Genomic DNA, 11,622 nt, shown 5'->3' on the forward strand with positions numbered 1-11,622 from the left:
ATGTGGTATTCAATGAGACCATTTCTGCCCCCCAACCCTAAAATCAGTCTTCAAAGAATAATTCTTCTTTTGCATTACTCACAAAACACTTCGAACCATGGGAATCAGTGATGAGGGATGGAAACTACAAATGCTCTTGGACCTTGCCCTGTCCAGGAACTCCCAATCCTCAGCTGGATCCTGAGCACAATGCTGCCCCGCTCCACTCAACATTCTCTATTTCGTGGAACTGAAAAATGAGTTACAAGTGGGAAGATAAGCATCTCCCTGTTATTATCACAGCCAGAGACCACAACAAGAACCGGAAAACAAGGGGGAGATATTGGTCAAAGCAAGCTTTTCAATTCACGGCTAAAGGATGGTGTTATATTATATTTTTAGGATCAATTTTTTGTACGTCAATATACAAACATTTTGTCATATTTGAGGGTTTCGATTGCCTGTTTTAACTTAATTTATTTAAAACAAAATAAAAATTACATATTAGTTTTATAAGGCTTACTTTACCAACAGACATTCGTGGTTTTTTGTGTTGTTGTTGTTTGTTTGTTTTTGTTTGTTTTTTGCATGACACGTAACCTGTTTATTCTTCTTGAAGGCAAGTGGGTAGTGGGGAGGTTGGGGATCATTCGTAATGTGGGACTTACTCTGTTGTTTCTGCTTCTTCCTGGGAAGGTCAGGCACAAGTTTTTTACGCTTCCTTTGAGCACTCCAGTTGAGGTTGTGCAGATTCTTAAAAAATACAAGGGAGTCTTCATTCCCACGCAGCCACTATAATGTCCACTTTGAAGGGCCAGGATCCAATGAACACCCAGGTCAGCGAAGTAAGTAGAATGTAAATCTTTAAATGGGGTGCCAAAGGAAGTTTGAGGAAAGGCAAATGCTGCTGTGAGTATAAGGATATAAAACAAGGACTGAGTGGACCCAGTGTGACTGCAGACCAAAGAAACTTTTCCTGTGACAAACTAGTTGGCTCATTCCATGGGAGGTTTTTGAAAGGCCCATTAAATCATGTTGAGAAATCACCTTTTTACCTTTTTTCAAAGTAGTAGGTTTTTGAAAGGATTCAGAATTAATTTCAGCAGAAGTTATAAAATGTAAAAACAAAAAAAAAATTGTATTATTAGTATTTATCCACAGGCAATTAACAAATTGCTTGCTATTACTGGAGAACAACAACAAGCATAACATGTCCTGTTCCCAACACTGAAGGCACTTGGTATGGTTTCAACATTACGGAAGAATGGTATTAACCATATTTTGACGCAGTACTTTCCCTGTTTGGAATATTAATAAAGAAGAAAGTAATAGTCAGTGTGTTGTGTTGTTGTTGTTGAATCTTAATGTCTTGTATTTAATTCCTTCTTTTTCTTAACTTTAAATATTTATCATGCACATATTAGGTAATGGGTTTTTCAGTGAATGCGAAAATTCAACGCTATAAAACAATTTATCCTCATTTTAACTTTTGTTCATCACAACATCCCCTACGGTTTTCTTTATTTTTTTGCCAAATTTACAAAAATGGTCAAAATAATACATGGACCCAAATATCAGAGGACTGATATCAGTCCTGAAAGTCTAAATGTAATGTTACAAGAAATGAACAATGAGAAACAGTTCTTTTTCAGGTAAATTGTTTTCTTTATGCTTTAGGCACAACAGAGAGATGCCAGAATACAGGATTGACAACACCAGTTCCTGGCTGGTTCTATTTCAAAGATGTTTGGAAGTCTTTTGTATGCAATACTCAACATAGTAAATTCTTCACAAATGGGAAATTGCGCTTAAAAAAACAACAAAAAATTGTCCTACTTGTTTGGCGAGACTGACCACAAGGCAGTGGTTTGAGTATTTTTAGAAAAAAAATGGTGCCCAGGCAAAGTAATGTCATCAATCATGACTCATTTGTTTGCACTTATTTTCTTTTGACTTGATAGCAAGACTCTTAAAGAGTCATCGGATGCCCCCTTTTTCCCATAAGTTTGATATGATTGTTTAAGGGCTCTTAATAGAAATGTCGTATCAACATACGTGTTGGTTTAAAAATTTCTTCTCATGGTAAGTTGAAAAAACACCCGCTTTAACCATTGTTAAAATTAGCTATTTTCACAGCGAACCTGTTTTTTTAAAGCAATTTCCCTTTAAATGCCAAAATGAACTCTGCTCACCGCCGCCCCTCTCTTCGTGTGGGGAAGCATTTAGCTGCATTTAACCACAAACCACATTTGCGTAATTAGCACTTATTAGGAAACGGCCGAAAAAACGAAAAATGTTGCAAAGATTCATTAAAAACCCTTATGCTCACTTCATCTGGTATCCTGGATGAAAGGAATGATTCTTCGAACATAGATGTAATAGTATATCGGAGGGGGCAATTCCTTCAAAAAAGAAAGTAACGATAGATTCTCTGCAGTCTTCAGCATGCTTATATGTCGGGAGTATCCTGATTTGCTATGTTCAGTATTACATATCCCAACGACCAAACAAGGCCCCCAATCGCTTCAGGCAGCCATTCTTGTCTACGTCCCTTCGTCCAGCAATCGGGAAACAATGTGCGGTCCATACTGTTTCAGACAGCTCCCTCGTAGTGTGCCTAGGCTAAGACTGCGGTGTCACTCAACTATCCGTGGTATGTTTCGCTTGGTCCGTGTGATTTCACACAGCCAAGAAACTGAGAATGGCCTGAATTTGAAAAAGGTATATTATTTATAGAGATTAAACAAATACCAACGGATTTTTATGCATTCTAGGATGGGGTGGTTTGTACCACACTGCCTGTTCAAACAATATTAAAAGTGAAAGTTTGCATCCAATGACCCTTTAAGAAAAGAAATGTAATAAAAATTAATTGTGTGTGTGGCTGTGTTTTGTGGTTGTGTGTGTGGGTGTGTTTGTGTGGTGGTGTGTGTGTGTTGTTGTTTGTGCGTTGGCGACCTGCAGTGGTAACAGCTTATTGCACGTGTGTAGCACGACCACTTCCACCTGACCGAGATCCGCTCCGCAAACATTTCAGCAAGTTATTTATAGTCCTGGCGTCCCGCATTTCCTGTCGACCTAGAAACCAGCCATCGCCAATTAATTTTATGATTTAATCATCTTTTATACCAAAGTCCATTGTCTGCATTATAAATATTGCACCAAATGAAGCCAGTAAAATCATGAAATCACTTTCCATGAGATCGGTTTAGCCAACACACTAATTTCTAGGCTATTTCTACAAATGGGAATAGACAAATTCATGACAATGTGCGTTACTGTGAATGTGTACATTCAATCTACCCATAAAATTATATACGTGAAAAACACGTTAGAAAGCATCTGAATCCAATAAAGTAATTTTTTAAAGCTGTTTTTAAAGCATTTGCTGCATGGATTAAAAAAAAAAAAATCCTTTCAATTTTAAGGTATTCCGAACAGAGCAACATAAAAATCAGAAAATATAAGCAGCTATACAATTATAGGACAAAGTTTTACATATACAGTAAAACGTGTGACACATTCGTTCTGCTCTCACTGATCATTTGGTCCCATGTTCGATGTAATAATGAACATAGAATTAGTCATTACTCTAACATCTGAGCCACCGAAGACACAGTGGGATTGTTGTTTCTACTGGAGGGAATCGCTTCCCCAGATCTACCTAAGAAATGCGTCTATCTGTTTTGTACAGGTATTCATGATCCAGCTTCACCTCCATAAGAAGTGAGTATAAGGTTTTTTAATGAATCTTTGCAAATCGCCTTTCCTAATAATGTTCTAATTAGCGAGTTTTGTGATGAATGCGGCTAAAGTATACCATCTCTCAGAGAGCGGCTCGGAAGAGAGTGTGAGCAGAACTCATTAGCATTTAAAGTGGAATGCAATAAAACAGCATACTGTAGACAAAGCTGTTTTTGGCAGGGTAAAAACGGTGTTGTTTTACACTACCACTGAGAAATTTTAACCAAACTATGTTACAGACTTTTCATTAAGACCCTAAAGAGTAATATCGACTTGTATGTAATGAGTTATAATGCTGTCTATATATAAGATATAGTGCACCAAAAATGAAAATTCTGTCATAACTGATTCATTATTAGTAATTTATTTTTCTATATAACACTAAATTTGGTTATTTTTCTTCTATTGAGTGAAAGTCCGGTGAGGTGTCCAGGACAACGGTGGACCCGTTGACTTTCATTACATAAAGAAAGAAGAAAGTTGACACATTTGTCAAAATATCTTTTTGTCTGTGTTCTGAAAAAAAGGCGGAAAGTCAAGCAGCTTTTGAAATTACATGAAGGAAAATAAATGGGTGATTTTTGAGTGAACTATTCCTTATTTTCCAGTATACGAATTCTTGGGACTGCTGTTTAAGAAATTAATAAAGAAGTGAGTCTAATGTCAGTTTTGCTTATCTTTTTTTTTTTTTTTTTTTTTAGGTTTAAAAAGAATGGACCTCCACTCCTCGTACAGGTGGACCCCTGATGGCTGTGGAAATGAAAAATAATATCATTATTCACTGGAGGCCACATGGTGTTCCTTTACGATTTAGTAAATTGCTCATTACTAACCTGCATTATATCAGCGATGATATTGATGAAATAGCTGGTGATTCTCATGCAGTCATTGTCTTCACATTAAGCGCCCACAGCGTTTTTTCACTTACTAACTTTTATGTGCATGAAGTGGCTAAAATCCGTCAGTCTGTTGCTTAAGCTGCTGAGTGGGTGCACCACAGACTGATCATCATCAAGTCTGCAAAACACTGCAGGACAGAAAGGTACATGGTCACTTCAAATCCTGCTTTGTTTCAAAAAAAAAATTTTTTTTAATTGTTTTCTTGTGTTAATGTATTCCAGAAGTTGGGACATTTAGGTAAAATGTAATAAAATCAGAATCTGTGATTTGTTCATTCTCTTTAACTTTTATTTAATTGACAAAGTACAAAGAAAAGATTTCCAAATTTTCATTGACCAATTTAAATGTATTTTGTAAATATGAACTAATTTTGATTTTGATGGCGCAACACATTCAAAAAAAAAAAAAAAAAAAGAGAAGAAGTTGGGACAGAGGCAAAATAAAACAAAGGTTATATCCACTTTAAACTATTTTTGGAAGCAGTTCACATTAAGCAGGTGTGAATTGGTAATAGGTCAAAGGTATCATGTTTTACTGGTATAAAAGGAGCATCTCAGTCTTTTTCAAGCAAAGCTGGATCATGAAAGCTCATCATTTTGTGCCAAATTCTACATGAGAGAGAAGTGTCAAACAAATCAAAAATCACATTTACGCAATGCAAAATTGCAAAGAATTTGAGATCTTTCACCAATAGCACAGATTTAATATTGGCAGAAAAAATTCAGGGGAATCAGAGAAATCACAGTACATGTAGGGCAAGGGCAGGAAAGCCTCAGTTGAATGTGCTTGACCTCTGAGCCCCTCAGATAGCATTGCACAAGAAACCTTCATGCTGCGGTGTTTAAATATAGCCACATGGGCTCAACAGGGGTACTTCAGAAAACTGCTGTCACACTTAACACATTCTGCTGCTGTATCCAAGAAATGCTACTTGAATCTCTGTCTATATCTCTGATATAGTGGTTTCCCAATGCTTGACTGTAATAAAAAAAAACTCACAAGCGCTAGGAAGAGGAAATGAAAAAGACATCAAAAACCTTTCTGAAGATGGTGGGTTCTACTTTCAATGATACATTCATATAAAAACACCTGCGCTTCGTTTTAATTTTGAAATGTGCAGTGCTCAGTTTATTTAATGAAGTAGAATCCTTTTGGAAAATCTATTTGTGGCGGCCAGTTTTGATATTGTGACAGGCCGCCACAAATAACTCAATGTATGGGAAACACTGGACACTGCTATAAGACAATTGGCCATAATGTAAGTGAAAATAGATTATGTCAAACGTCAAATGCTCACTGGATGTCATGACAACAAATGTCATGAAGGGAAAAGTTTCGTGGCTGTTTTCTCAATATGGTTCTTATCAATCTTTAGATCGCTTGTTCTCACTTTACATCATCATTAACTTGAAAGCAAGTACAGCGGACACATGAAAGTGCCGGATGTGTTCTTAGTGAGATGCTGCATCAACTACGGAGCTTGGGCTGTGTTCCGGCGGATTCCTTTTGAACTTTTTACCTCGCAAACTTCCTATGCACTTACCACCGGGAATCCCCACAACTGTTTTAAAGTGCGTTCCACTTTGTCAAATGAGCCCTCGACCCCTCCATTTTTGACTGAGGGGAGCGAGTCTGCTTTATATGCACATTTTTAGGCCACGCTGTAGACCACAATGCAACTGCGACTATGACATCATCACAGATGTCACATTTAATTTATCCCCCACACCAAACAATTCTATAATATATAAATTATTGTTTACATTTATAACAGCCAAAACATGTCTATATACCTATAGGAGAAATGCTGCGCAAAACTAAATTTGTAAGGGGAAACATGTAAACAATAAACAAACTCCTGCCTACAGTGCGCATTGAGGCGCCAGAATCTCATTCCTGCTTTTCAGGGAACAGGGTTACAGTCAAGGCAACCCAAGGCGTTCCCTATCAAAAGCTACTCAATGTCTGTGTTCCAGTAAGGCTAATGGGAATGAAAAAAACCAATGCGAGCGCACTAGAAGTGTCTTGACCCCTCAAGGTTTACATTAGCCAGTGTGTGCACAAGCTTGTGAAGAGGTCTCAGACACTTGACTCTGGGATATTGACTCAAAAGACATGCGAGCCGGAGTTGCATGGACATCCAAAACTATAGAATCTGACAAATGTGTGTGCAGAGAAGAGGAAGGGGACCAGCCACCTGCCACACCACACACACTTGCTGCAAGGGGACACCTCTTGCTAAAGCCATAGAAGATGCAACCCCTGGTTGAAAAGGCTTGACCACGCCACTTTGTAGGTTAGGCAATAGCATCCTCAACCAATGTGACATAGTTTGCTTAGTGGCACCCGAAGATGTTCTTAGATCTCCTTGTCCAGCAGAATTTGCAATTCCTGTGTCAACAAATATGTTTGTTTCGTTTCATGGTATTGGAGACCACGCCGTGAAATGGAGACAATACACAAACCATATCCTGTAGCCCCCTTTCTACAGTCCCCACGCACTCCAAGAGAGATTATTTGGCAGTAGCTTCCACACTGCCAACTTTCTCTCTGAAAGGTACATCTAATCGTGACACTTAGTGCTTGCTGGGGAGATATGTGATGTTTGGTGTGTCCTAAAACCACGGCTGGCACAACCCGAACATTTTCACTGGATGCCGCTGTTCCCGAAAACATCGGGTGGTGGCGGTGGATTGCACAGCAATCCCCTAAAGGGTGCCCGGGAAGGAGACCTACTCTTCTGTTGGAATTTTCCGTGGCCCCTCCGAGGGATGTACCCTTTGTCCCTGAGGCACAGATCAGGACCTCTCTTTGGTTGTAATGACCATTCTTAGGTCGGCTTCATCTCTGGCTGTTAAGTGCTACAAGTTGCTCCCCAATCTTCACAAGGGGGTGCACGACTAAGCCACACTCTCTCTTTGAGCCTCTTGCCCCAGAGGAGCTGGACCAGGTTGGGACTGGATGGCCGACATCCCAACACTTGAGCACAGTGAGTAAAGAGCTTCGTTGAAAGCCTCCTCCTGGCGCTCAGATCTTTAGAAGATCAGCCTGATATGCCTGGGAACCCCCATGGAGTGCAGGGCAGCACCAGTCTGACCCACAGCGTGAAACGCTTTCCCTCCCAGTGTAGATGTTGCTCCACATCGTTTGGTAGGGGAGAGGAGGGGAGATATAGACCACTAGCATCTATTTCACCTAGGGCATCATAATGTATCCCCATGCTTTCAAATCCACGATAGTCAAAGAAATATTCGACATAGAGGGCACAAAGACATGGGATAAACTTGGCTTACTCAATGAACAAGATATCTCATCATGGGGACAGACCATCGCTGCTTTTCCCTCCTTCTGACCACCTGACAGAAACCTGTCATCTAGTTTGGAGTCTGTCATCTAGTTTTTTTTTGTTTGTTTTTTTGGTTACACTGCTTTAATCTTGTCACTGCACGTGTCACCACCTCGAGTAACCCCTCATATGCTTATAATCGTGAGAGGAGCGCTCGGAGCCAGCACTCTTAATCTCCATCTCAACAGAAGCAAGAGGTGCAGCATCCTCTGCCCCATCCGAAGAAGTGCCCGGGTGCATGCTTTGGAGGCATGGCCGAGAACGATATGATCTGGCAAAGAACAGAGAGAGGTGAACACCGGTTCTTAATCCTCAGCCCAGATCAAAGTCTCGCGATGTTAATGAGGCATGACCCTAATGCAAGAAAGCACGTGGATAGGAAGTGAGCCACGGTGCTCACATCTGCCCGTTCTGAATGCTACAGCAGCATGCTTTCTCCCCAAACTCCAAACAATATTCATGCGTGTTCTGCTCTTCAGAGAGATGGGCCATGAAGAAACGAGCCGCGCATCTCTTACAGATTCACTCAATAAGAATTGTAAAGTTGTTTAGGGCTGGTCTGAATATACCTATTTTTGAGTTCCGAAGCGAGGAGGCTGAACATATTCTTTCTCTCAACACTGTGTCTACACCAGATGCTGCGCTGCATCAAAATACAATAGAACCTATTATGCTGTTCACACTGGATGTGTGGCGCAGCGTGGCAGGATAAATTCCCCAAAAAGTAAACTGCTGCTGCGTCTCTATTTATATGACGTACACTGACACAAATTTCAAATGATTTTCAACAGCTGTTTTGCAGACAGACTTGCAAAGTGCGAATAGACTTTAGCTGTTGGGGTGCAGCGCAACATCGCACAGCTGTTGTGTCTGGTGTGGGTACAGTGTAATTAAGGCAGGAATCTCTCTGTGTGTCTGTCTGTCTGTTGCATTTGTGGCTATGTCGAGAACTGTTCATCCAATCGACTTCACGTATGGTGGGTGTGTTGCTTTCTGCGGACTGAGGGAGTGCAGTGTCTCGTTTGGTGCGAAAATGGACCGCGAGACACATTCCGAATTAATGGCTTTTAATAAACTACAGAACAAGCGCCAAGCCGGCGTGGCTGGCACTTCCGCGTCAGGCGGGGCTTAAGTTATAATATGCTCGAGAGCGAACACTGCACTAGTGATACAAAATACACAGGTCTGTTAAGAACAATACTTTTAATAGACAATTTATTATTAGGCTGGGCTACTTTGCTTTATTATGGCTACTGTATTGTAGAGTATTTTCAAAAAGCAAATTAACTGCACATTTTTATCACGTGCAAAATTACTGATTAACATTACAGATAAAATCAGCTCTGATCACTCATGGGCGATTCATATTCATGCGAATGAGAACCGTTTTGCGGGGGATGCCAGGGGTACGAAAAAATAATAAATGAATGTTTGAATCTCAGAATTGAAAATCAAATGCCACCCACCAAATGAATATTCGAATAATCTAATATTCTGGTTCAGCCCTAAAGCTGTTTGAACTTTCACTTGACACACACACACAAATACAATCTCTGAAGACAAAGAAACCTGAAGATGTGTCCGTTTCAATCCGAAAAATGGATTTTGAGTTCTCAGTCCAAAAGACCAAAGGGACCATCCAGACCTTCATCAGTGACAGATGCAAAAGCAAACATCTGTAATGGTATATGTGTGCATCAGTGTAAACGGCATCGGTGACTTGCATATGTGTGAAGGTACCGTTGACATGGAGGCATATATTGGAGTTGTACAGAGAAACATATTGCAGTCAAGATGATGTCTTTCATGGGAAGGCCATGGTTATAAGATCAAGATAATGCCAGCTCTCATTCTGCATGTGCTACAACAGCGTGGTTTTGTAGACTCAGAGTGAATGTGCTAGATTGGCCTGCCTGCAGTCTAGATCTGACTCCTACTGAAAATGTATGACCAGTCATGAAAAGGAGAATCAGACAATGACAACCACTGCCTAGCATCTGAAGCCTTGTTTCAAGAGAGACTGGACAAAAAATTTACCTGCAAAACTTTAACAATTAATATCCTTAATTCCCAAACAATGAAACATTGTAATTAAAAGGAGAGTTGATATGACACAGTGTTAAACATGCCCTGCACTGTCCCAACATTTTTGGAGTGTGTTGCAACCATCAAAATCAAAATTTGTTCACATTTACAAAATGCATTTACATTGGTCATTGAAAACTTTGGAATGTTTTCTTTGTACTTTTATCAATTAAATAAAAGTTAAAGAGAATGAACACATCAAAGATTCTTAATTTTATTCCAAACGTCCCAACTTCGCTGGAATTGGGGTTGTAGATTTTATTGTCTTGAAGCTTGGAAGCACTGAAAGCTTCATTACTAGAAAACTTCCTTGTGTGTGCACAGAATTCTGATTCTGATCTGTGTTCTTACAGAATATTTTTCAAAGTGATTGGTATATGATGCAGCTGAACACAGTGATGCGAGAGATGTTCAGAGATGTTAATGGAGTAATATACTTAGATGTCTGGCAGATGACTTCCTGTCACTATCTAAGTGAAAATATTCACCCAGGACCTGTTATCGTTGCTAATGAGGTCAAAACATTTCTGTCATATGTCTGTCCTGCATGATTCATCATTTAGTATCACACAGCCCCAAAGAATAATATTTATGCTTGCTTCACCATTATCTACAATGTACATACAACAAGACAATGTACATAAAACCAGATTGAATGAAATGCTAACAAACAGCCTTAAAAAGAATGGACAATGTAACGTCTAAAATGAATTGCATTAGAATTGCAAAGTGGCATAAACCTACTTGAATGTACTAATTTATAAATAAGGAGATCATGTTATAACTGCTTTGTCTGGCTCCATTAATTTATTGATTTATATATTGTATTGACAACTCATCAATTTAAACTTATATTCTCAATTACCAACTTATATTCTGCATAACTAGATGTTTTAAATAAACACAAAAACTGTATAAGTTTCTGGATTTTTTTATTTATTTTATTTTTTGTAAAGTAAAAACCTAAAATTGTAATCATATTTATTGTTCTCAGCATACCACAAACAGTTTTCAGTATTGCAGGACAAATACAATCAGTTGTATGAAGTACAAGTATGAATTTGTTATATGTATGAATAACAGTTGTCATTGCTGCCATGATACTGCTATTTTCAATTTACCAAACTAGTGCAACAGTTAAAATCTGGGTTAACCCCATATACCTGACATGACTAGCGTCGAGATCCAGGTAAAGTACGCAGCACAGATTTATTAGGCAAATCCAGGAGAGACACGGGAAGCATACTGGTAAGTAGCTAACATAGAAATATCTTGACACTTAACGTGATCAGACAGACGGGACTTGAAGACAGACGTTGAAGCAGACAGACAGATGGGAGGTAAGTATCCACACTGAGGTGAGTCAGGTATGTAGCTCCAAGGGAACAACGAAACCAGACAATGTGGATGTGAGGAGTAGCTGCTTATATAGAGGGTATGCACTGATGTCACTTTCCCGCCGGAACGCTCCCCCACAGCCAGACTGAGTGGCAAAAGAGCCTGCCACATGAATGGATTTAATACTGTGCAAACGCAAGTAAAACAAATGATTATCAGTTTAAACTAAA

The 11,622-nt window shown here is 39.3% G+C and overlaps 1 pseudogene; it reads left to right on the plus strand.

Annotated features, from left to right (window-relative positions):
• The first annotated feature begins 1,524 nt into the window (after nt 1-1,524).
• On the plus strand, nt 1,525-10,919 carry LOC122145008 (annotated as a pseudogene).
• The last annotated feature ends 703 nt before the right edge of the window (nt 10,920-11,622 follow it).

This window comes from Cyprinus carpio, unplaced genomic scaffold (genome assembly GCF_018340385.1).
Source record: "Cyprinus carpio isolate SPL01 unplaced genomic scaffold, ASM1834038v1 S000006818, whole genome shotgun sequence".
NCBI lineage: Eukaryota > Metazoa > Chordata > Actinopteri > Cypriniformes > Cyprinidae > Cyprinus > Cyprinus carpio.